This window comes from Caloenas nicobarica, chromosome 15 (assembly GCF_036013445.1).
Source record: "Caloenas nicobarica isolate bCalNic1 chromosome 15, bCalNic1.hap1, whole genome shotgun sequence".
NCBI classification, from domain to species: Eukaryota; Metazoa; Chordata; class Aves; order Columbiformes; family Columbidae; genus Caloenas; species Caloenas nicobarica.
This window is the reverse complement of record NC_088259.1, coordinates 6,108,151-6,135,954: the sequence shown is the minus strand read 5'-3', so window position 1 is coordinate 6,135,954 and position 27,804 is coordinate 6,108,151.

The following is a 27,804-nucleotide window of genomic DNA, read 5'->3' as shown; positions in this document are numbered from 1 at the left end:
CCTCCATTCTATGGACCCTGCAAAAACAGGACATCAGCCTTTGGGTCTCTGAAAGGACAGTAAATCTCAGGAGCTTGAGGAAAAAGACCTGGCTCAAAACTTAGGTTTTACCTAAAGAGGATGTCTTTAAGCAAGGCAAAAAAGTGTCAAAACAAAGGTAAGATCACATCTTGAAGTGCAAGCTTTTAATAGCTAGAGGCAGAAGATTATCTGCCATTAGTGGTGAGCCTCTCCATAGTCTACAAAGCCAGAGAAAGCAAGCATGGGTTACACCACAGCTGCCAAACTGAAGGTAAAAAAGGATAAAACTTCAATAGACATAATCCCATGGTCTGTTATTCTGAAGCAAATCCAGCAACTCTTGGGAAATCCGGAGTGGGTTACTCCTGGTTTAAATGGAAGAGAAGTTTTGCCTGCTGCTCTTAATAGTTGCAGAACACAAACATATGGGGCCAGTTCCCCACTGATCAGAGCTCTTAGTCGCCACAACTGTAAAATACTCATTTCACAAGAAAGTTAGAAAGCCAGCATGAAATGCCTTTTTCTACTGACAAACACCACTACAATGAAGTCTCACCTAGACTCAAGTCTGTGCAACTCCCTTTCTTTCCAGTTTTCACACACATCAGCAACTTATCCTCATTGAAGCAAAAAAAGTGAGTAAAGTGACAATGGAAGATAAATGTATAATGCATGGACACCAGAGGAAAACAGTTAGAATGTGATTGCAAGTACAATGATAGGTCCGTTCCAGAGTGGGAATAATTAGCCTTTTAATTAAACTTCTCTTGCTGCTAGACAAGAACAATGCTCAGCAACACCTGGCCTGGAACGTTCCTGTCGCTGCAGGCAGCAGATGGAGTGCACAGACACGATCCACCTCCCTCCTACCAGGTCCACAGTTGCCTGTGCCAGTAATTAAGGTCTGGGACAATGTCTGAATCATCGTGAACATCTCCAGACACTTCCTTATCTGATTCACCCTCAGTATGTAAAGCTGGACTTCTCTTTTTGCTGACTTTCCCCTTGTTCTTCCTCCCCTTTCTGCCATCCTGATGTTACACTCCTCATCTCATTCCTGTCCAGGGCAACACAGAAATAAACTAAGATTTTGCAGCAACTTGCATGCAATTATTTCTTAGGGACTTCAGCAGGGCTTTGCTGAAACAAATTCATCCAGGTGACAGCCAGTACAGGCCTGAAAGTGTTAGCCTCCAAGTTAACTGCTTCTTTGACCCCTTTTTGGTGCCCTGACGGGGAATTAATTTAGATGTCAGGCCTTTGGGATCCTTTTCACATCCCTCTTGAAATCATTACAACATAATGACGGAACAGGGGCAGGTTAAAAGTCTTACTGCTCCTGTAACCCTCCTCCAACAGCAGCCTGCTTGGGAAAAACAAAACATAGGAACAAGTCAAGCAGGCTTAGGAATGCAAAATATATAACAATATATTCAGTCTCTAGTGATGATATTTTTTGCATGAATTAGGCCATTTGAACCTAAGTAAACTTCACATATCCTGTTATCCCATAGCAAGTAGCTCCATAGTATAAGTATGTATCATATGAAAAAAGTAACATCTTTTGTTTTTATTAAATCTGCAACCTGATAAATTGTTTTGACATTCTTTATTTTATCTTATGAGAAACACAGTGATCAGCTGTTCCTTCTTTACTTTCTCCTCGCAGCTCAGGCTTTTATGCACCTCTAACACAGCAGGGTTTCCTTCTCCAAGCAGAAGAATCCAAAGTTAACATCTGTAGACACATTTATTGTCCTTTGTTGTACCTTTGCTGTTCTAAACATGCACTTGAGACAGCAGGAGAAACACTTCACAGTCTACTCCAACTGTGGGCACACCAAAGGTACCTACAGTGAGTTGATAGGCGAGACAGTTGTGTAAAATTACTCCTAGATCTCTTTCCAGAGTAGTAATATCTTGCTCAAAGCCCTTTACTAAGCATACAAAGTTAGGACTGATTTACCCCATTTCCTCTCCTTTGCATTTAACAATATGAATTTTTATCCACTTCATCGCCTACTCAATATCAAGAGATTTCCTAAATCTTTATCCAATGCAATGGTTAATCTCAGTTCTTTCCATTTTATCCATTTCACTGGGAGACGTCAGGACTAACCACTGAAAAAACAGCTTTCACTAAACAAAACTCTTCTGCCCAGAAACAGAAGGTCGCATTTTAACTTAAACCCCACTTTTAATGATCTGAAATTAAGAGGTGTTTGCCTTGTGTTTGTTGTGCTGTAGAGCATACTGAATTGCGGCAATGTGTGAATTTTAACCTTAAATCACTTGAATTCCAGATAAAACCAATCCACTTTTCTCGCCTTAAAGCATGCAACTCAGGAAGGTTTCCTAGTTTGCTTGCAGTGAAAATTTGCATGGTGGTTTCAGTTTTGATAGGTAACAATCTTTATCTGAACCATTTAGTCAACAATCAGGAGCCAAATGAAAGAGATACATCCAATACTCGTGGTATAATAGTTTTCCCTGTCCCATGTGTCCACCACATCCATCACAGCAGCGTTTAGCAAGAAGGATACAAGTTTAAATGGCACAAGAAAAGCAGCATCTATGAAGTCTATAGTGCCACCAGCACACAGGGGACTCTTAAAATTTTGAAAAGCCAAATCTACTATCCTTAAAATTTGGATTGTAAAGACAGTGAAAAAAAAAAAATATTCTATAGAATGGAGAAGCTGGGAAAGAAAAGGCTTACTCTAAGGCATTAGAGTTGGTTGAATAGTAATAAAACTAGACTCATTAATATGTTCACAAATAAGCATGCCAGATTTCTGAGGTGAAATTAATCATGGCTTACAATTATTCACTTGAAAAATCAGCATGAGAAAATTAAGCATGATGTTTCATCTGTTTTAGTACACATTGTTTGTGTGAAAAATTCATACCAGAATTTAGTGATCATTATTCTCTTGTTAGGAAGGGTTCTCTCGTCCCATGGAGCAACACGGATTTGGAGTCCATTAACACCAAACAAAAGAGACTGCCTCCCAAGGGACTCTGCCAACCAGCCTCCTAAACAGGTCAAAGTCTGCCCTTTGGAAGTCCAAGGTAGCAGTTCTGCTGAGCACCCTTCTAACTCCTCCAAGAATAGAAAACTCAATCATTTCATGATCGCTATGCCCAAGGCGACCTCCGCGTTGCCCACGAGTCCTTCTGTATTTCCTTTGATTGCATCAGTGTAGGTCTTGGTCACCTCACAGCCCACTTGTTGTTGGTGACGGCTTTCCTGTTGAGGACACCACTCCCCAGCAGCCCATGACCCAACCCCACTGGTGCCCAGTGCTGTGACCTCTGCAAGTGGGACCCCTCTATGCACAGGGATCCCCCGTCCCCAGGGCGGCCATGCCAGCACCCCCGGTCACCTCCAGCCCCAGGAATCCAGAGCGAGCGGAAACCAGAAACTTTGCAAATACCAGGAAAAGTCAGAGAGCTCGGGTCTAAAAAACATGAATAAATATATTGTACAGAAAAAACCACAAAAATAAACCTATTTACAGAAAGAAACCCGATATACAACAAATGAAATACAATCAACACACTACTTAATACATACAACATAAATACACACTACAATATCAATAAATACACACTACAAATCAATACACTACATAAATACACACAACAAACTACAAAACTCCCTCTTCTACAGCCTACTCCACCCCACCAAGCCCATCAACATATAAACTACCCATCAACCTCCATTTCCTCTAACATCTCGCCATCCACTTCCATTTCTTCGTCCAAATCCTCATCCACTTCCATGTCTTCATCCACATCCTCGTCCACTTCCATGTGTTCATCCATCTGTACTTCCTCATCCACCTCCATGTCTTCTTCGATGTTCCCATCCACCTCCATCTCCTCTACCTTCTCGTTCCCAATGCAGAAACTGGCTCTCCAGCCCTCAGCACAGTGTGGTGTATCCTAAGGCAAAAGCCAAGCAGAAAAGTGCATTGGTCCTGCCCTGGGCAGCCCAGCAGGGCTGTGGGATGGGGGTCTCAGCACCCCTGACCCCTCTTGCTGCCCAGGGAGAGCTGTGGGGTGATGGGTCCCCTGGGCACATCCCCAGCAGGAGCTGCCTGGAGTTTGGGCAGCTCCTGGGCCATCAGCACCCACGGGCCAGCACCTGCATCCGGAGTATCCTGTGCTTTGTGCGCTTCGGCATGTTGTGGAGCTATGTGTTCCTGCAGGTCTGTGGGAGCAGAGAGGGCAGGGGTGAGCAGCCATGTCCCTGCCCTGTGGGGGGTCCCAGGCACAGACCCTGGCCCCACACCTCCCTTGGAGCCCAGAAGCTCCTTACCCTGTGCTGGTGGTTTTTTGGCTCTGCACAGCTCCACTGGCAGGGCTGGGCTGCCCTGGCTCCAGCCTGGAAAGGGGCAGAGGAGGCACCGGCTCAGGCTCACGGCAGCACCAGCTGCTCCCGCCGAGCATCCCTCCAGCATGAGCCCGGGGTGCCCTGGGCTCCCATGGGGACGTGTCCCCCCAGGCAGGGATGCTCGATTTCAGCAGGGGACGAGCAGCCCACAAGGGCTTCTCCCAGCCCGTGGCCTTGCAGGGGTGGGTGGAGAGGACGAGCTGAGCTCCTGGTCCCCCAAACTCCCCAGAGTGGGGTCCCCACCCCACGCCATCCCTGCGGTGCCTGCTCCAGCCTGCCCGGGCAGTGGAGGTGCCCAAAGCCATGGAGCGGGACTGTACCTCTAGCAACACAAGTCTCCTTTTCCTCCGGAGCTTCACAACAAAACACAGGGGGAGCAGAAAAAAGGGACTGAAGTGCTGGGTGTGGGTGAGAAGGGTTGGGTTGTGTGGTCAAGGCACTGGGAATGGTAGAGAAGGGCTGGACAGGGAGCAGGGCAAGCAGGAAGAAAGCGAGAGGAGAAGACAAGACGGGCTATGCTGAGAGCTGGAGAGGGTCGCTGTGTTGTGGTCGTTGCCGGGCACCAGCGCTGCAGATGGAACACGGGCCGTGACATCACACTCGGTGACATGGGCACTGCAGTGTCGGCCACGCAGAGATGGGGATGGCCCCTTCTCAATGGTGGTTATAGATGTACTAATCTGCCTTTTCACCAATTTCATTATCCCAACCAGTTATACTTCCATGCTGCCTTGAGCGGTTCTTCCCAACCATCCCGTCATGCCCGGCAGCCACCCTCACCCCTCAGAAAGGTTTTTCTCCAGTTGCTTCCTGCAGTAGCTGAAGTTTACCTCACTGTTCATGGCCATCCCTTTGCAGGCTCTGATCTCGCTCTGCCTCTGTACAGCACAGCTACTCTTCCATGTGGGCACGAACGGCACCGCGAGGCAGAACCTGGGTAGAATCAAGGAAGACTATAAAGCCCTGGGGGTGCAAGTGAATAAATCTGGTGGCCAAGTCATCTTTTCCTCCGTTCTACCAGTCAGAGGAGAGTGAGCAGCCAGATATAGATGTACAATGCACATTAAGTCCTGGCTTCGTGGCTGGTGCCGTCCTGAAGGATTTTGGCTTTTATGACAATGGGACATTTTTGATGACTCTAACCAGCTAGGGAGGGAGGGGATCCACCTGTCTAGAAGAGGCGAGGGAATGTTTGGCAGCAGGCCGGCCAACTTGGTGAGGTGGGCTTTAAACTGAAGGGCCTGGGGACAGTGTCCAAAGTGGCAATGCTCAGGCCACCACATCCAAGTGAGGAATAAGCCAGGCCAACCAGAGCAGCGACAAATGTTCCTGAGCTGCCCCCCAAGATGAGAACCAGAAGGCCAACCACCTCCAGGGTGTGTATGGCTGTGGTGGATGCTTCTGCACCCCTCACGGGAAACCCACACGCTCAATTCCTTCTCTGAAACGTCTGTACAGCAACGCACGCAGCATGGGGAACAAACGGGAACAATGAGAGATCCGTGTGTGGTCACACAGCCATGATCTCTTCGTGATTATGGAGACACAGTGGCACAGCTCACACAACTGGAACGCTGTCATGGAGGGGTCTGTACTCTTTAGGAAAGACAGGCCAGCAAGGGAGGTGGAGGAGTTGCGCTTTATGTGAGAGAGCAACTCAAATGTATCAAACTCTGCCTGGGGGGGTGAAAAACGAGTCAAGAGCTTATGGGTAAAAACGAAGGGGCAGGCTAATGTGGGGTGACATGTTGTGGGCGTTTCCTACAGGCCCTGGTCAGGAAGAGAAGCTGATGAGGCCTCTACAGACAGCTGGATGTAGCCTCATGGCCACAGGCCCTGGTTCTCATGGGGCACCTCAGCCACCCTGATATCTGCTGGGGAGACAACACAGCTCAGCACGCACAGTCCAGGAGGTTCCTGCACAGCGATGATGATAACTTTTTGACACAGGTGGTGGAGGAGCCAACAAGGAGAGATGTGCTGCTGGAGCTTGTCCTAACAATATCTTTAATATCTTTATCAATTATCTGGATGAGGGATTGAGTGCACCCTCAGTAAGTTTGCAGAGGACACCAGGTTGGGTGACAGTGTTGATCTGCTGGAGGGTAGGAGGCTCTACAGAGGGATCTGGACCGGCTGGATCGTTGGGCTGAGGCCAGTTGTCTGAGGTTCAACAAGGCCAAGTGCCGGGTCCTGCACTCGTGTCACAACAACCCCAGGCAGCGCTACAGGCTTGGGGAAGAGCGGCTGCAAAGCTGCCCATCAGAAAGTGATCTGGAGGCGTTGGTGAACAGCAGCTCAACATGAACTAGTGTGTGCCCAGGTGGCCAAAAAGGCCAACAGCATCCTGGCTGTATCAGGAATAGTGGGGCCAGCAGGAGCAGGGATGTGATCATCCCCCATACTCTGCACTGGGGAGGCTGCACCTCAAATCCTGGGTTCAGTTTTGGGCACCTCAAGACTAAAAAGACCTTGAGGTGCTGGAGCGAGTTCAGAGAAGGGAACAGAGCTGGGGAAGGGGCTGGAGCACAAGTGTAATGGGAGCAGCTGAGGTACCTGGGCCTGTTCGGCCTGGAGAACAGGAGCTGAGGGGAGACCTTCTGATCTCTGAACTGCCTGAAAGGAGCTTGGAGCATGAGATTACTGGACTGCTTAGAGGTGAAGTAGGAAACTCGTCTCTGTGTGTTTGTGAAGAGGAGGGATTTTTTGCTTTTGACTCTCTCGCTTCTGTCTCGTGAAAGCATCTGAAAGTTCGATAGCGTATTCTGGGACGCTGTTGAGCTCACTTAAATTCTACCCAGAGCCCAGAACCTGATGTTTTCTAATGGCTGGGTTTCTGCTATGGACTGGGGATAAAGCACAGAAAGAGGTGTAGCAAGACCAGCACAAAAGGTTGATAAAATGACTTCTGTGAAATCTGTTTATTTAGGAAAGTACCTGAGGTGTAATTCCTAGTATTTTCTCTTCTGTACCTTTTTGGTACCATCCTCTTCTTGGAAAAAGCTGAAAAGCTGAATTTCAAAATGAGATAAATTGGGCTTTTTCTTTCTGAACTCTGCAGAAACTCAGAAAGTTGAAGGCTGTAATAGGAACTTGCAGCACAGAGATATGTGCTGTGTCCCTTCCTGCTTTAGAAAGAACAGACTGCTTCACCACCCTTGCCATCTCTCCATCTGCTTCCATTTCTTCCTCCATCTGCACCTCTTCGTCCATTTCCATGTCTTCTTCAACCCTCAAATCCACATATATCTTCTCTGTCTTGCCTTTAACAACCCAGCCCCCTGTACAGTGTGGTGTATCCCAAGGCAAAAGCCAAGCAGAAAAGTGCGTTGGTCCTGCCCTGGGCAGCCCAGCAGAGCTGTGGGATGGGGGTCTCAGCACCCCTGACCCCTCTCACTGCCCAGGGAGAGCTGTGGGGCGATAGGGCCCCTGGGCATGTCCCCAGCAGGAGCTGCCTGGAGTTTGATGATCACCTGTAGCCAGATGATATTTTGCTTTGTGCGCTTTGGCATCTTGTGGAGCAATGTGTTCTTGTGGTTCTGTCAGAGCAGAAAGAGCAGGGGTGAGCAGCCATCTCCCTGCCCCGTGTGGTGTCTCAGGCACAGACCCTGGCCCCGCAACCGCCTCTGTGCCCAGAAGCTACGTACTCTCTGCTAGCGGTTTTTCGGCTCCGTGCTTCTCCACTGGCAGGGCTGGGCTGCCCTGGCTCCAGCCTGGAAAGGGGCAGAGGAGGCACCGGCTCAGGCTCACGGCAGCACCAGCTGCTCCCAGCGAGCATCCCTCCGGCACGAGCCCGGGGCGCCCTGGGCTCCCATGGGGACGTGTTCCCCCAGGCAGGGATGCTCGATTTCAGCAGGGGACGAGCAGCCCACAAGGGCTTCTCCCAGCCCGTGGCCTTGCAGGGGTGGGTGGAGAGGACAAGCCAAGCTCCTGATGCCCTGAGCTCCCAGAGTGAGCTCCCCACCCCACACCATCCCCACAGTGCCTGCTCCAGCCTGCCCGGGCAGTGGAGGTGCCCAAAGCCATGGAGCAGGGCTGTACTTCTAGTAGCAGAAGTCTCCTCTTCCTCTGGAAAACACAGCGGGATCAGAAAGAAGGGACTGAGGTGCTGGGAGAAGGTGATAAGGGTTGGGTTGTATGGCCGAGGTACTGGGAAAAGGAGAGAAGGGCTTGACTGGAAGCAGAGTAAGTGGGGAGAATGTGAGAAGGGGAGACAAGGTGAGCTGGAGAGAGTCATTGTGTTGTGGTCATTGCCGGGCACCAGCGCTGCAGATGGAACACGGGCCATGACATCACAGCTCGGTGACATGGGCACTGCGGTGTCGGCTGCGCAGCAGGGATGGGGATGACCCCCCATCAGTGGTGGTTATGGATGTACTAACCTGCCATATCTCCATGCATAACTTTGTGGAACTCTTGTATTCCTCTTGAGTGTCCTTCCCCTCCTTCCAAAGCTTATAAATTTTGCTTTTATTCCCAAGATCCAGCTGCAGCTCTCTGTTCAGGCAGGCCAGCCTTCTTCGTCACTGGCTCATCTTTAGGCAGATGGGGACAGCCTGCTCCTGTGCCTCGAAGATTTCTTTCTTGAAGAGAGACCAGTCTTCCTGGACTCCTTTGTCCTTCAGGACTGCTTCCCAAGGGACTCTGCCAACCAGCCTCCTAAACAGGTCAAAGTCTGCCCTTTGGAAGTCCAAGGTAGCAGTTCTGCTGAGCACCCTTCTAACTCCTCCAGGAATAGAAAACTCAATCATTTCATGAGCATTATGCCCAAGACGACCTCCACATTGCCCACGAGTCCTTCTGTATTTCCTTTGATGGCGTCAATGCAGGTCTTGGTCACATCAGAGCTCACTCGTTGCTGGTGACAGCTTTGCTGTTGAGGACACCACTCTCCAGCAGCCTATGACCCAACCCCACTGGTACCCAGTGCTGTGACCTCTGCAAGTGGGACCCCACTGTGCGCAGGGACCCCCTGTCCCCAGGGCAGCCGTGGCAGCACCCCCGGCCACCTCCAGCCCCAGGAACTCAGACCAAGTGGAAACCACAACTCTGCAAATACCAGGAAAAGACTGAGAGCTCAGGTCTGGAAAAGCATAAATAGATATATTGTACAGACAAAAACACAATAGTAAACCTCTTTACAGAAAAAAACCCAAAATACAACAAACTATTTACAGAAAAAAATGTGAAATACAACAAACTAACTACAACCAACACACTAAATATAACAAACTCCAGAACTCCCTCTTCCCCAGTCTACCCCACCCCACCAAGCCCATCTTCAACATATAAACTACCCATCCACTTCCATATACTCTACTATGTCCTCATCAACCTCCATTTCTTCATCAACCTCTCCATCTACTTCCATTTCTTCTTCGATCTGCACCGCCTCGTCCACTTCCATGTATTCTTCATCCGTCAAATCTACCTCCATCTTCTCAGTCTTCCCTTGAATAACCCATCCCCCTGAGCAGTGTGGTGTATCCTAAGTCAAAAGCCAAGCAGAAAAGTGCATTGGTCCTGCCCTGGGCAGCTCAGCAGAGCTTTGGGACGGGGGTCTCAGCACCCTTGACCCCTCTCGCTGCCCAGGGAGAGCTGTGGGGTGATGGGTCCCCTGGGCACGTCCCCAGCAGGAGCTGCCTGGAGTTTGGGCAGCTCCTGGGCCATCAGCACCCACGGGCCAGCACCTGCAGCCAGATGATCCTTCTCTTTGTGCTCTTTGGCATCTTCTGCAGCAATTTGTTCTTGCAGGTCTGTAGGAGCAGAGAGGGCAGGGGTGAGCAGCCATCTCCCTGCCCTGTGGGGGGTCCCAGAGACAGACCCTGGCCCCACACCTGCCTCGGAGCCCAGAAGCTCCTTACCCTGTGCTGGTGTTTTTCTGTCTCTGTGCTGCTTCACTGGCAGGGCTGGGCTGCCCTGGCTCCAGCCTGGAAAGGGGCAGAGGAGGCACCGGCTCAGGCTCTGGGCAGCACCAGCTGCTCCCGCCGAGCATCCCTCCGGCACGAGCCCGGGGTGCCCTGGGCTCCCATGGGGACGTGTCCCCCCAGGCAGGGATGCTCGATTTCAGCAGGGGACGAGCAGCCCACAAGGGCTTCTCCCAGCCCGTGGCCTTGCAGGGGTGGGTGGAGAGGACGAGCCGAGCTCCTGGTCCCCCGAACTCCCCAGAGTGGGGTCCCCACCCCACGCCATCCCCACGGTGCCTGCTCCAGCGTGCCTGGGCAGTGGAGGTGCCCAAAGCCATGGAGCGGGACTGTACCTCTACTAGTAGGAGTCTTCTCTTTCTCCAGAAAACACAGCGCGAGAAGAAAGAAGGGACTGAGGTATTAGGTGTAGGTGAGAAGGGTTGGGTTGTACGGTTGAGGCGCTGGGAATGGGAGAGAAGGGCTGGACTGGGAGCAGGGCAAGCGGGAAGAAAGCAAGAAGGGGAGAGAAGACGGGCCGTGTCCGGTAGTGGTGAGGGTCGCTGTGTTGTGGTCGTTGCCGGGCACCAGCGCTGCAGATGGAACACGGGCCGTGACATCACACTCGGTGACACGGGCACTGGGGTGTCGGCTGCGCAGCAGGGATGGGGACGACCCCCCCCTCAATGGTGGCTATGGATGTACTAATCTGCTCCCTCCACCAACTTCATAATCCCAACCAATTATACTTCCATGCAGCCTTGAGCAGATCTTGCTCTGCCTCTGTACAGCACAGCTACTCTTCCTTGTGTGCACAAATGGCACCGCAAGCTGGAACCTGGGTAGAATCAAGGAAGACTATAAAGCCCTGAGGGTGCCAGTGAATTAAACTGGTGCCCAAGTCATCTTTTCCTCCATTCTACCAATCAGAGGAAAGGGAGCAGCCAGAAATAGGTGTATAATGCACATCAACTCCTGGCTTCATGTAGCTGGGGTCCGAAGTTATTTTGTTAAGAATGAAATGTATTTTTTAAAGAGTTAGCCAAAGGCAGCTTTAGTCACAAACAGGCGGAAAAACTCAAAATCTAAATCTTTCTTTGAAAGATTTTTGACAGTTTCCTTGAACCATGACTCCTGGCAGTAGTGTTTGACTTTCCTACTGAACATGTTCCTCAGGACATGGAGAGCTAGATGTGTACTCTACAGTATTATGTCCAAATACCAGTTACAGTTCTGGAAAGTCAAGAGGAAAAAGCTAATACTGGTGACTAAAAAATGAGACCATGTTGTAGAGTGAGAAGATGGTTCTGTCTGACAATAGGACACTGGTTCTATGAGAGGCAAGAGGTAATGTATAAGTAGTAAAGGGAACATCTCGGTGCCTGAGCACAGCTGCTCAGAGAACCATCAGCAGAAGAACTGATCCCCCCTAGTTGTAGAGAAGTTACAACAGATATATTCCCAGTTCAGACCTAGCCTCCAGTCCTGGACTCCTTGCAGTGATTTACAAGAAAAGCCGTGCAAAAAACCAAAACAGGAGAAAAGGCCTATGGGACTAAACACAGAGCTGGTGCTAATAGCAGCTTTGATTTGGCAAAATGTCACTTGTTGACACCAACAACTGGTTTGCCCGTCTCTCTGAAGGTGAAACAGGATTGCTCCCTCTCCATCTCATGCTGTGCTACCTGGGCGTCAGCTGCGAGGGCTCTTTGTCTCCTGCAGCTTTCAGCAGGACCCAGCAGCCCAAAGAGACATTCTGCCCACAGCATCCACAATCTGGGCACATTTAGGAACACAAATTGACCATTCCGTCCTTTATTAATCTACTCCAATTTTTATGCTGTGAAAACACCTAATTCCACTGTTTTGGCTACTGGCCCCTACCATAACAAGTTACATAGGACTTGTCTTATCAAAATAGCATCATGTCTAAATAGAGGATCTGTCTGAACCACAGTGAAAATGAGTAATGATCACAATTATGGGCCGTATAACAGTCCAATAAAATCTAATTAAAATGATCCACATCCCATCTGCCAACAGCACATAAGCAACACCAGCCACGGGGGTGGGGGGTGGGCAGGGGATGAGAGTAAATAACACTGTCTTAATTTTTAAAATATCAAATATTTCACAGAGAAAAAGCTATTTATATTTTATGACTAGCTTCAAACTGTGCTGCCGATGAACTTCCGTGATGACTGGAGATTCCTTAGTCTTAACTTAGGAGAAGTTTTCGGGGCTGCTCCCTGGGAGAAAGTCCCAGGAAGAAGTTCCCTCAAAGTGAACTTTTCAGAAGAGCCTGTGTAGTTTGAGTCCCTAAGCCTTTTTTCAAGTTGATTTAAGAACTGAGTATCCTGGGTTCCAGTGACTTTTAATGATGTAAGCACATTTGTACAAAAAAAAAAAGGCTTTTGGGTATCATTCCATTGGTTGCTCCTTTCTCAGGACAGCAGCCAAATAAAACTATCATCACTTGGCCTCACTTCCCGTATTTAGGGCATCTCCAAACTTGGACACTTCTTGGACTTTCTACAGCCAGCAACAAGTACAGTTCAAGTTATTTTCTATCACATTTTCTGTGACATGTTCTCATTTTTGAGACAGTGAAGCTAATAGTCTGCTTTCCGATAACATTGAATATGAAGCTATCAACAAGGTGCCAAGAAGCAAAATAGTACCATTCCATTCTATCTGGAAACAGAAAACGCGGAGAATAAAATCATGTTCCCCATATTGTGTTGACCATTTAATGGAACAAAAAAAAAAAAAAAAATCAAATTACAAGATACAAAAGATGAGGAAAAAAGGTGCTGAGATCTGGTTTGAAGGAAGATAAAGGAAACACTTGGATGGAAACTACAGTATATTTCCTTGCCTAGAAGTGCCATGAAGTGCACTGCAAAGCCACGTCTGGAAGGAAAGAAAGATGAGAGTAGAGAGAGAGCAAGTTGAAGAGCAAGAAGAGTGCACATGTCAATCTCCTTGAGATGGCTTTACAAAAGTTAAATGTTATGCTCGAGGCAACAGTCAGGGATTGAATAGTTTTCTATATTCAAGAAAACTGAAGTAAAACCAGAGACAGCCCATCCTGAACTCCAGGCAGCAAAAGCTTGTACTAAGTTTCAGCATGTTTGGCTGTAGCTTGAGCTCTGTTACAGGAAACTGGCCATGATTTCAGAGAGGGAGTTCAACTTTGGATCAGGTTCTGTCTGGAAGCCACCCAGGGAAAGACTCAAGCAAGAGCAGCACATGTGCACTACCTTAACGAAGGTATTCCCTGATGCAAAGAGCTAGGCTCACTCTTTTAATAATTAAATTGCCTTTTTGTTCTGTAGCTGATAGGTCATGAAAGAATGAAAACTTCATCATTTCTCCATAATGTAGTTAGTCTTTACAATTGGCTCTTCAGTGCTCTGGCCTTACAGGAGAGATGGTTCCTGATGGTTTGAACGGCATCCCTGCCCTGTTGCTGGTACCCAGCTTTCATCCGAGTATTGCTCACTTGGAATTAAACCAGCCTGCACAGTCCTTTCTGCACTTAAAAAACAGATGCAAAGGAACAGATGTGATCCTCTCTCCCAGTCTAGAAGCTGTGGGACTGTTTCTCATAGTTCACCCCAGCTCTGATATTTTCGTTCAGAAAGAGAACTACTCCTCATTACTCATAAACCTTCCTAAACATATCTTGCTGCTTCAGCCTGTCAGCACCTAATTCTTGAACCTCATCCTTGAAAAGCTCCCTGACTGTGCCCCTCCCAGGCTGTACCTCTCTCGAGGGGCACACACACCTTTCCACATCCCCTATTCTTCCTTCACACCAACAAAAAGTGTGCTTTAGCTGCCAAGTCCAAAATACTGATTTTTAATCAAAGTTAAGAATGTTACCTCTTGAAATTTTATCTAGTCATCAATTTTTGTATACAAATTTGTGAATGTTTCTATGCCAAGGTACCAAAGCCGTCCAAAATTGTAAGGTTCCAGAGCAGGAAGGGACCCACAATGAAAATGAATTTTCTTCTAGCAGAATACACCTGGAATGGTGTCAATTTTTGTGGGGTCTTTTGTGATTAGTCTCCATCCATCCATTCATCCAAAATGATTGTCACAGTTTCAGTCTCGGCTGCCCCAGTACTGCAGATTTTTAATACCTCACTGTTTATTTATCATATGACTACAGCCCATTTTCATAGTGTTGAGCCAAGCTAAAGCTGTGCAGTTTTACCATTAAAGGAGGCAGAAGGCTTCACAACTTTGCTTTGACTGTGGTTGCTCAAATCACTCTAACTTTGACTAATGAAGAAGTTCAGGAATGCAGAGACACAACAGCAGTCTCCAGCATAAGTGTTATGATAAAATGAAAGAGGGAAAATACATATTATACACATCACCTCTGGGAAACAGTAATCACAAAAGTTATTAAACATTCTGTCAAAGGCTCTGCAGACTCCTTTTCTCTCCTGCCCAGTTTTGTTAGCAATAAAGGCAGGTTGCTAATATTTGTCACTTTCAAATTCATAATTTAGTACTCAAAAGGCAGCAAAGATACATTATATTTCCATAAAAGACTGTGAAGTTGTCCAATTTTCCAGAGCTGCAGGAGGACTGAAACCCCACGCTCTGCCATAGGTCCTTTAATGCATTATGGATATGGTGATTTTACGATTCAAAGCAACAGTTTTCACCTTTCCCATCACCTGGCATTGTCGGATGATGCTGTAGGAGATGCAGCAGCTTTCAAGACAAACAAACACTCTTGATGAAGGCAAAAGGACTGAGGACAGTGTAGTCGAGCACCCCAAATCCCACCGCTGGTATTTAGGGCAGGGACTTGGTCCTCTTTTCCAAAAGTCACTTCTAGTATTTCAGTGGTCTGAAAAAGCATGTTGGAAATCACTCGGATTCGTGTCTTCACTGCTAATTTTGAGTAACCTACAAGAGAAACAGGTAAATTTTAGGAATCTGCCTGGTATAAATACCCAGTGAGGACATACAGGACTTTGACTTCTAAGGCCATAGTATCCTACCTTCAGAGCAAGTTGTTCCACCAGTTATTACATCTTGAACAGCAAATCTTAGTATTCCCCCCATTATAACAGACTCTAATTAGGTTTTGGTAAGACTATTAGTACTGGCTTGCTCTTGTGGATTCTCTGGAGAATAATAAGGTGTTGTACTCATATGGTTTTTTTTTGTAGCTAGAATCCTTCAACTCTGGCCACCCTATTTTAATGAAACTTGTAGAAACTTAATCTCTTTCAGACCTACGCACAATATGTGCTTAAAACAAGCTAAAAAGGATTGCCAGTTTGCCAGCCTGTAACCACGCTTCAGCCTTTTCCAGTTCTCAAAATGAAATCTTGCCTCTGCAAATTCTCTGAAGCCAGCTTTGCCTGACACATTAGAGCAGAGAAAAGGACTTAATTTTTTCCGAGTTTAACATAGACACAGAGCACGATTTCTTACTATACAGTTAACTCTGACTGGCTTGAGAAAGGTTTACTTAAATTCTTCTAGGGAAATTAGAGCCCATAGACACAGAGTTTGCATATCCATATACATGCCAAGAGACATGCCAAGCCTCATCATATCCAGCAAAAGAACTCTCATTTGAAAATTAAATACAGGTTCCAAAAGCTCTCTGTTCCTGAAGTATAGATTTTGCCGTATAGTTAATTTTGTAAGATTTGAAATTTTACTGTATATATTCTCCTTTTTCTAATACACTGAAAATGTTCATTGACAACATATTTGATACTCCTTTTCACTTTAAATTGAATCTTATTCCCTCTTCTCTTCCCTCCCCCAAAATCTTCAGATTATCTCCAAAACCAGACTTCATACACTGGAGAAACAGAAAATAATCCCAGATTTGCAGTCTGCTTAATATAAATATTTCATTATGACCAAGTTCACTGTAAATGGGTCCAACTACAGAGAATAAAACCAAGCAAACAGCATATGTATAGAGTGGGCTACACATCGTATATGCACAAAGGGAGGGCAAGAGGAAGGGGCTATATTTGCAAAACAAGAATCTGTATTTCCGATGGAGGATGAAGGTCCCCACATTGCTGTATAAAGAGGGAAATGTCTTATGTATCCCTTTACAGCCAAAACTATGGGGGAGCTACTAATGTTTGAAAAAGACTGGAAAAGCTGAGCAGGCAAGGGAGAAGGGAGGTTTATTAAATCAAATGAGATTCAATACTAACATAGCTCACTGCTATAGATCCTGAATCCAATATCCTACGTGAGACAGATAATGATATAGTCAGTGGGAGGTCCTTCCAAAGAGGGGAGAAATACAGCTCTCTCTCTCTCTCTCTCTATATATATATTTTTTTTTTTTTTTAATATCCTTTTCTATCTTGAACCTTTGCAGAAAGGAGGGGAAGTTTGTCTTGTTTCTACTTTTTCCCTGCTTAGAAAAAAGAAAAGCAATTTCATCGTATACACATACAAGAGACCAAAGCCAGAAATCCACAAGAAAGTGGCATTCAGTCTGGGATTTGAGAATTAGGCTAGGAAGAGTGGGACATGAAGTGTTCTGGGTTGTGGGAGCTTCTGAATTAACTTGCTGAAACTCTGTATTCAAGAAAAAGGGCCAACTTGCCAACTTCTGTAAATGAAAACAAAATAACTGGAGTCAAATTAATTCCACTGGTTTACCCTCAAATCTCTTGGCTTATTTCTGGACCATTCACAACCAGCGTTACTGAGTACATCCCCTCTGAGCGTGTACCTTTACGCAGGAATAACAAATTCCCATTTTGTAAGAATCCTGATAGCAGAGAGCTGATATTCCTCAGCTCCTAATGAGCAGTGTGAATATTGCATAGGAGATTTTAATAGACATTAAACCAGGGTCTCTCCCACACAGTCCCACAGGTACAACTTCCACACTGGCTCATTGTGCATAAAGCAAAGGAAAAGTCCAATCTCACGGTTCTGATCATCCATGTGAGATCAGCAGCAGAAAGATTCTGTCACCTTGTAGCATGGATCCAGTAGTACAGTAAATGTTAACATACGGTACAAATTACACAGCTATTTCCTTGACTTCCCCAAGCATGCTAACGTTATGGACTGATACAAGAACAAAGCAGATACATTTAAGTCCTGAAGCTACTGATCCCATGTGCATTATGCAAAAAGACTATAGCAGATATACAGCTCACAGAAACCAGCAGAAATCTTCTGAACACCTGAAGTCCAGTAACGAGGTGTATCTAGCAGGTTATCAGATAAACTAACCAAAATGCAAGGCTTGTATACAGGTTATTCTGTGAGTATCTGAATGCAGGATAGGGCCCATTTAACTCCATAAATAACCACCCTTTCAGAGATGTTTCACAGAAGTACCCCAGGTGAAGACAGTGAGATTTCTATTATATAAACTATAATGAATGTTTTTGCCTACCGTGCAAACAAGGGGTAAATATTCTGAAAGTACTTTTAGGGTTAGATTTGGACTTTAGACTCCAGACAGATGTGAGCTCTCTGGCCAGCATAAGCAAGAGGAGCTCTTAAATCTTTTCAAAGGGAAAAAACAAGCCAAATGCGCCAGGCTACTTCTGCTGACTTGTACAGAGATATTGAGACTTTTCAACCTGCCCCTCTTCATGTTTTCCCCAGCCCCACAGAGATCCTGACTCCGCGGTTGGCTCTGGAACACCCCCATCCTGCCTAAATTGTGCAACTTGTGGTTTAAAATTACTGACGAACTTGCAGAATTTCTGAAACAACCAGAGGAGGAATGAGCAGCCTGGCTCTGCGATGTGGGACTGCAGCTGGGGTGATCATGTCACTCCCTCTTGTGAGCTGACCAAAATCATCATTTAACTGGTTTAATGAGTTATTTCTCTATATGGCCGTCTCTGTAAATTAACTAAAACAATGATTTAACAAGTGATTTGCAGAATGTGTGAATATATAAGTATATATTAGGAGCTAAGTCTCACAACACAGAGAAATTACTAATTTTTAAAAATCCTGTAAGGTAAACTACATAATTGTAAAGACGACTGTCCGTATTATATGACCTGTAGGTAAATGTGGTCTGAGACTCCTCGTAATGCATTATCACAGGCTTATTTTTCATATAACATATTTAATGTTTCTACTAATGTTGCCCGTTTTCATTTTGTGTTCCCAAAATGCTATATTAGGATTGATATTGTGGTTGGCTATATCAGCACAAACATGTCCGTCCAATGTCACATCAATACTAACAAGACTTTTAATGCTGGCGGCTGCTTTATGGGAATTTTCAGACACTATTGTGTATAGAGTATAAATATTTATATATGACCTGTGTTTGTGAATACATGTACATACGCAAGACCAGCCAGACCCAGTTAATCAGCCAGTTTGAAAACTTCATTGCTTTCAGATGAAAAAGAAAATTATATTAACATATCAATAGCGTATACATGCTGAGACAGTGATTACCCTTTACATCTTCAGGATATCCAAGCACCCAGACAGGCCCAGCTACATTAACACTCTATCTGAAATATTCTGGCTCGGTATCTCTCATTTCTCCCCTACTCTTTCTTCAGACTTTCTTCTCTCTTATCTGCCTTTCCTCCTTACCTTTTTCCATCCGTCTCATTTCTCTTCCCATTTCCCCTGTTCATCCATCTTTCTCCCCTCCCTTTTGTCATTCATCATTCCCTTGTCCTTTTTTTTTTCCCCCCACTTTCCCCCTTTTTCCCCTTCTTCCCCCTCCTGTTCTCCTTCTCCCACCTCCATTCCTCGCTGTTTTGCTTGAAGTTTCCACCTTGTGGGTGCGTACTGCTGACTTCACATTTGCTGTGGTGTGAACTTCACATCTGTGAATGGATGACAGGAAAGATTAATAACCCCGCATTCCCCTTCTCCTTGACTGTGGGCCGATCTAATGAATAAAAATATAAATAAATAACATAGCTTAAAATCATCTAAATAGAGACCCGGAGCCTGGGAGAAAACAATATTTTGCTGAATCTAGTATTAAGAAAAAAAAAAAAAAAAAAGGGAAACAACAGCAACTAAAAACCACCACAACCTCTAATGATCTCTAGTTTACATACTCGGCAATTTTTTTCCTAAATACTTTATGGGAAAAAAAAGAATAGTTAGAAGAAAAGGAATGAACCTTTTCTCCTGAGCCAATTAGAGGATGAGCGATTTAAAAGCAAGAATACGGAAGATACAGGAAATGTGGGGAAGAAATGTAGATGCCCCACAAAAAGCAGAGGTGCCAGACAGCGCTTTCAGCAGGAGATCCCTGTCGGTAACGTCTCTACGTGGCCATGTAGAAATGGCACTGCAGAGCCATAACGCTAAAACAAGGAAGGTATTTCTGGCTAATTCCAGCTTTTCCACGCAAGTTAAAATTTCTGCCCTTGGCTCCAGACCTGATTACACCATCCACAGCAACTTATCCAAATAGGTGTTTCCCATCACAATTTAATTTTGTCTACTTTTTGGCCAATTCCTCATCTGTAAGTTGATCATTTGACTTAATTAAGTCTTAAATGAAAGCACAGGCAAATCAAACAATGGGCTCTACGTACGCTGCAACTTCAGCATCTTTGGAGAAGGAGAAAGGGAGATTTCCACCTCACTCATTCTCACTTTAATCCATCACCTCTGTCTCAGTCTTAGATCTCAACAAGATCTTTTATTTTAGAGGGCAGAGGAGACTTGTCAGCTATAGGAGGAGACATTTCACCTTGTGAATGTGGCAGTCTGTCTGGCCCGTGGCTGTAGGTCAGATCTTACAGAGGTCATAAAGGCAACAAGTCTTGAGGTCTCAAGTCACTACCCCTAGGAAGTCACAAGTAAAACACCACTACAAATACTGCAGTTTGATCCAAAGGCATGAAAACACAAATGTCCAGGGAAAGGGGGAAAACCAGTTAAATCAGGATCTCAGCTCTACTTTCTGCTCTTGGGCAAAACTGTCACCAGCTTCGCTGAGTCCTTTGCAGGAGTGAGGAACAGAGGAGCAATCCTTCCCTCGCCCACTCACATGCTTCACGGCATTTTTGTTAGATGCCAGACTATCTGTCCGAGAGAAAATATCCCGTATTTTTTATCACCTGCTGCCCCCCAGCCCCAGTACAAGCTGGAAGAATCCCCATATGAGCATCCTTTGAAATAGTTTTTTCCAGAATATTTTTAAGAGCTGTAGGGGAAGGAGACCACAGATAGGAATCACCACGTTTATACGTGACCTCCAGAAACAAAAAGCCACAGCACAAAAAATCCTAACACAGTTCATTTAATCTGTGCTGCTTTCCCAGTCTTTGTCACCTTCGCTGCTTTAGTGGAAGAATATCTCATCCTACATGTTCCGTGGAAGGGACTGCAGCTGAATGTGGAGCTGTGCGGACCCAAAGACAAGGTGACAGCAAGGACAGCTGAAACACACTGTTTCTGATGCCCACTCGTCCCCAAAAACCTGTTTGTTCTGCTGGGGTCCGAGGACAGGACCACAAACCAGCCATTCTGCATTCACAGAGCATTGCTTCCTGACCCACAGCAGGACAAATCCGTCCCTTGGAAAGCGGGACTAAAATTACCCTGTAATTGATGCCACGTTGCCGGCCACCATCACCTCGCCTGTGCTTTGCTGAGCCCGGGCAGCAGCAGGTTTTACGAGGCAGCTGCACTCGGTCGCCAGAGCGTTTCCTTCCCCTGCTCTCACTTTACTTTTTGGTGATGCTGTTCACTCCTCCGCCATCAGCAAAGCGGGGAAAAAAAGAAAACGAGAAAAAGAAAGAAAGAAACACAAAACAAAACAACACACACAAAATCAAAACAAATTAAAAACCCACAAAAAATAATGCAAACCCCACCAAACAGCAGGATGAACCCACTCCTCTGCTGCCCTTCGAAACCTTAAGTTCCCCCTGTCCCTCCACAGCTGCAGTTCAGCGTGAAGACTTCTAACCTACAAGAGCCAAATTAAGTATCTCTTACAGAAGGCAAATCTCCAGTTTCTCCCGTCTTTCTTCAAAACACCTGAAACTAAACGTGGCAGCGAGGTCCTGGCCGCAAACAACTTGTTTGGGGATGCCCGAGTAGCAAAACCTGGTTGTTCTTTCTAAGGTAGTCTGTGCATCTAACTGGGTGATTGCAATGGAGGAAAAAACCTTTTAAACCTGCTTTAAAACATACCTCCTGGAAAGAAAAAAGAAAAATAAAAGTCAGCAATGTTATGAATATAAGCTACTCTAAATTGTTTTATTAGGTGGAGGAACTCTGCAGCTGTGTGCAACATCTGGCCTTTAAAAAATGAAACACAGGGACACAAAGTGCATCCCTGCTAAGTCTTGTCCACGGGGGGAATTTTACTTGTGCAAATTCACCAGATAAGGCACATAGAAATCATGTGGGAAAACCCTTAGAAAAAAAGATAGATATCCTGTCATCTTTTCATAAATATGCATGTCACACACGCGCACACGTATTTTTAAATAATAGTTTTTAAATTGCTGTTATTCATACAGAAAAATATTGGGCCTAATCCTGCAGTTTTTATTTGGCAAAAGAGCTGCTATAACGTTTTGCAGGATCAGTCCCAGTGCAGGCAATTTTACAATTCTTTTCTTGCATTCCAATTTTAAAATAAAGCCATTTTTCTCCCTGGAAATTTTGCAATATCCATGAATAATAAACTGCTCTGAAATGAGAGTGACCTTCAGGTTTTAAATTTGAAAAGAATTCTGGATGGAAGAAATAAATGCAGTGTAAATAACCACTAGGTAATTAGATTTATTTTTAAAGAGCATCAAAGTTCAGAAGAAAGAGAATAACAAAGAATATCTCATATAGACACGCACAAAGGCTGTGTCTGTATAATTAGTTATCTAGCAGTAACCAAAGTATTTTTTATATGGATTGATTATTTTTCAGATTGCATCTTGCAAATCTGAACTAGAAATGCTTTTTCTGCAGTGTTCAAATGTGAAGATGCCTTTGGTAACACTACGGGCTGAGGATCCCAAATAGATATTTAATTTAGATTGAACAGGACACTTATGCCATGGTAAATAAATCGGTTTATTAATGAAAGTCTTTTCATTGATGTTTAATGGCTATCATATCTATGGAATTGCTGTTAATCTAAAATAAATGTGTTTAATAATCAATTACTATTTGTTTATAATACAATAATTGTCTTATTAAATCAGGATTAAATGCCTATTAGGAAACTTTACCTTAAAGCTTTACTAAGGCTTCTGAATAAGGGTATAATTAACAATTCTCTTACTTCTTGAAAAAGAGTAACAAACTAATTGTCAAAATATTGTAATGTGTGTTGTGAAACTCCTTAAATGGGAACTTTGAATTGTTAAATACAAAGAAGGGATAACTGTTCGTAAAAGCAGATTTAAAATTCTACATTCTAATTATTACATCTAGTAGGATTTTCTTTGACTGGGTTTCAATAATTCTAAGGTCTGTCTTTCCCCCCCTCACCCCAGTCAAATTGTTTGATGACTGGGAAAAGAAAGAGAGAGGAGGGATATCTTAATTTCCTTATTTCTCTACAGCTACTTGTAAAATAGCTGCTCTTGGTTCGACATATTTTCCTTTCCAAAAGCAATTCTGTACTATTGAAAATTCCAAAGTTCTTTTTCCTTTTGATTCCTTTTAAATGCACATTTTCCTTTAAAAGATGGAAAAAAAAATAATATTACAGTTAACTCATCGGCTTTAATTGCAAACATATCCCTTCCCATCAGCACAGCGCTTGATCAAAATGCCAGAAATAAATCTACTAAGACATCTATCAGTTCCATGTCCCCGCTGTCGTTTTTTTAAAGAAGTTGGAAAGCGTCTGTTATTCCCATCCTAAGGGCTGGGCTGAACCGTGCCGGGGTTTCCGCTGCTTTTCAAGGACTGCAGAGTTATTTGTTTCGGGGGTGTCAGCCTTGTACCCACCGGGAAACATCACCAGCAGATGCAGGAGAACCGCGAGGTTCAGCTCCCTGCGAGCAGCAGCTGGGGAACAGGCTCCTGAGGCTCCACAGGGACCCAGGAGAGAGAGAAAGAGGCTCTTATCCTACGAGGAAAAGTCAAATAATAGATGCCCGTGAGTCAGATATACATCGTTGGCCTTAGAGTGAAATTGTTGAAGAGAGAAACCCGGGTACCACCGAAGATGCTCTGGGCAATGCAGGGGCTGCCCCTGCGTCACTCGGTGCATTTTGCCGCATGGATGGTTTTTATAAATATGTTGCAATGAGGAGGGTGTAAGAGCCGTTCGGTTCTATGTAAGGAGTAGGGATGTTTTACAAAGGAACTGAAAAGGTTTGAATAAAGTGACGCCTCATTGTTCTTTTGGGCACCACTCAGGAATCTATAGCCTTGTCACCTTCTGGCAATTATCTCTATTAACTACACACGGTCAGGCCTTCAAATTGGTTTTTTCCCTAATATTTTGGAAAAAAAAAATAAAGGAAAAAAAATTTGTGTGTTTCTGAGTCCTTTCAGACAGCTATTGGAGTTATAAAAAGAAATAATGCCCACAACTAAGTGACCAGTAAAAAAAAATAAATCCACTATTTCCTTGAGTTAGAAAAATCAAACTGAAACAAGCAATGCTATCATTCTTGCTTTTTGCTATTTGCAATGACTTTTAGCACAGGAGTCTCCTGGCACAAATGCTTACAGGACTCACCGGTTCAGGGAATCTGAATTTCGAACAAAAAAATTCATGTTGCATCTATCTTGTCAAGGCAGAAAAGCACCATTGGGTGATCAAGCCCTCACTCAGCCTGGAAGAACGGGTCAAAAACTCACAGAAAAAGGATTAGTCACGAAGTATTCAGCACATAATGGATAGAGGAACACATGCAAAAACCAGACTGCTTGGACAGTTTGCAAATAGAACGGGAATAAATTCTCTTAATGGATTATTCAGGACGTGGTCAGCTTTACCTTGGGCCAAATTTATCTTCCACATGAGCAAAAGCAACTCCCTGTAAAGTTCATGGCTCTTTTAACAGGAGGTTTTGCTGTGATGCTCTCGAAGTCTTACACGGGAGACTAATTTCTCTGGAAGCCTCTGTCAAGTGGTTCAAACTTCTAATGAAATAGTTAACTTCTGTAAAGGAGGAAAGTACATTTTTGGTGACTGATAGTGCATGTGCCGGCCCAGAAGTGTTTCATAAACCTTCTATAAAATGTTTGCTTGTGTTGGTTGAGTAATTAACAGTGTTCCAGGATACCATCAGCTACCAGAATCTCATTGTACTCTCTCCATGTGAGCTGAAGTGTCTAAATACATTTTAAAAAAGTAATTTCTTGTCACTTGAAGCTGCATGTGTGCACAGCTATTACAACCAAACCCCAGCAAGTCAAAAGAATCGCCCTGTCTATGCAACACAACCGTAATTAAACACTCAAGCCCTGTCATAACAGCAGTCAGAGCTGAAAGGATCTGACATCCTTAGTACCGGTGCACTTGGAAAAGAAACACATTGCAGGAGAGAGCTCACCCCCTTTGGAGAGAAAAACCAAGAGAAAGAAGGACAGAGAGAAAAAGGAGAGAAAGAAAAAAAATATTGAATTATTTAATTTCTTGATAATTTCTATATAGTTTCTACATAGTTTAGGATCTAAAATGCTTTCATTTTAATTGAGTGATCCACTTCTATTCACTTTACTGGTTTAAATTTTACCAGCTAAGTGTTCAATGATTACAAGGAAAGAGGAGCACTTCAAAACATTATTTATTCCCTTACACGCGCAGGAAGGTCGGTGCTTAATATTTGCATATAGACCTGGGCAGGTTTGAGGGCTTCCTCAGCAGAGTCAGGATTGATTTAGAAGAATGCGATGGTCTAACACCATCTCTGGGATTCAAGCCTCCCAGAAGATTGAAGAATTTTACCGTTACAATCATAAAAATAAAAGTTCTGAGCTTAAAAAGGAAAAGTAAATACCTTCGAATAGCAAAGATAAATTGCATTTTACAATTATGACATCTATAACATTTACCATTTTAAAATGAATGTAAAAATTAAACTGAGTGAAAAATTAATAAAAAACATAATTTCAAGGTCTCCAAACAGCTTTTTACCCGTGAATGAAGCCCGGCTCCAGTGGAAAGCCCCAGAGCTCCATCTTGTGGCTTTTCTGTGCCAAGGAAGGAAAAAAGAACGAAAAATTAAAGTAACTTTGTTATTAAATCACTCTAAAATGCAATTTCTTTTGCTGGCATCACACTTAGAAGCAGGACAGAGAAGAAAAACAGCCAACAAACTATTTTTTGCTCTATTTTGCGGTACGATGTCATCTCCTTTTTTGCTTAAGGAAAAATTCTCTTCTGTTTCCTAACCCACAGCCCATTGCAAAACCATTGCCAGAAGTTGGACCTAAATTAAATAAATTTGTGGTCTGGAAGAGAAAATTGCTGGGCTGGAGAAGGGCACAGCATAGAGGCCACACAGCTCCCAGTTAAAACCAATTCGCAGTTGTTCGGCACAACTAATTCTCTCCCCACAAGCGCCCTCCTTAATCCAGAAAGAAAAGGGATATTTGGGCCAGACCTCCTGCATCCTGGGCCCTGCAGGTGTTTTCTACTGCTGCTATTTAGTATTTTACTGCCTTCACGGTAGGACACGGTAGGATGCAGAAAAGCTTGTAGCTCTGTCATAAATGAGGCTGTTTGGATATCGCGACATGTGGGTTTGCTACATTTGGAGATGCAAGGTTCTGCATAAAGTTTACTCAGGCACAGCTAGAGCAGGCAAGTCTGCTCCTGTGGACTGTTGTAACATGATTTTTTTCTTTTCAATCCTGAATTGGTAACAGATAAATCCCAACCGAATTGTTGTTTCCCCACTCTGAAATGGATCCTCCTTGCAAGGCTATTGATCCATTTCCCACAGCAAACCATGCTCAAAATACAGATCTTGACTCTCTGTTCAGTCCAATCAAGGGGCATCACTTGACATATTTTTGGGAGGCTCATACATCTTTGAGCCTCATTAATTTAAAATCAAGCCAGGAAAAAAAAAGTTATTTTAGAAATAAATGGGCAGCACCAGACCTAGAATGCACTGTGCGTCTCATCAAAATACATCCCATAGAGAAGCAAATCGCTCTATGAATTTACAAGAAAGTGAAGTGTCTGTTGCATCCAGGTGACACATTTGAAACTGGCCCAGTTGCCACCCAGGATCTCTGTCACCAGGCAAACCCTTCAAAACCAGCCCCGCTCCAGCCAGGGCTGATTCCTGCTCCAGGACAGGGCTGCAGAAGGTGTGGATGTAGCCCAGATAATTTGAATTGAGCTAAACAGGGGAGTGACAGCAGTAAAACTGAGGAAGGAAGGGCAGTAATGAATTGCAAGGAGTCACTCCGCAGTGAAACCTCTCCCCTAACACTCTATTACCTGCACTTGTTATCTGAAGTCCCTTGAAGATTGGCCAGATCTCATACACGGGTCTCCTGAATAAGGTCAAGGTGCTGCGGAGCAAGAAGCCCTCCTGCAAGGTCTGCTGTCCTTGGCAGAGTTGGAGGTCCGCCTAGAAACAGCTGGCTCACCCACAGCTAAAAATAATCCACATCTTCCTATATGTGATAGGAATCTTAGGAAACACATTGTCAAGTTCAGGGAAGGGCTAATGGCCATTTCCCCAAATCCATTTGTCTTCTAGCACTAGGTCGTGCATCCTTTACTCATCCTGGGACAGGACTTCCCTCCTTCGGGACTTCCACTGGATTAAAAAGAAAATAATGTACGAAAAGGAGCAAGGAGGAGCAGAAGGATGTGGTGCAGGTCTGGAGATGTCCAAGGACCTCTGCAGAATAGCCAAGGCCACATCGTCAGCAACTTGAAGTCCACGATTAAGGAGAATAAAAGCAAAGCCAAGAGAAAGCAGAGTGCAGCATAGATCTAAGAGAAAAAGACGGTAGCTCTCAGAGAGGGATTTTTTTTTTTAGAGGAAACATTTTGAAGCTCCAAAGAAGGGGTGAGCAGGCAGCTTTGGCATTTGCCAAAGCTTGGTCAGATCATGGAAGGGAGAGGAAGCCCACAGAGGGGCTCAAGGTGGGGGCAGCAGGAGGAGGTGCCATGGGCTGGATGTGTCATGGGTGACTCGACGGGACAACGGAACAGGGGTGGCTAATGGGAGGTTGGGTAACACTGGGTAGACTTTTCAAGTCAAAATCCCTCATTGCAGGTAAGGAAGGACTACAGTTAGAGGTGCGGTACTACATAAATCTGAACTTTTCAGCTGTCCTTGTGGTGTCTGAAAACAAGAAAAACACCATATGTCAGACAGATGCAAATTTAGGGCAAATGTGCAACTAGATAACTACACCATATATACATTCATATCTCTCTTTTTTCCTAGGCTCATTTATACAACAGGCTGTATTTACATTTAAAAATACTTTGCATCAAAATAACTTGAAAGGATACAGGAGCTGAATGACATCTTATTTCTCTGTGTTTGCATTTTTTCGCCA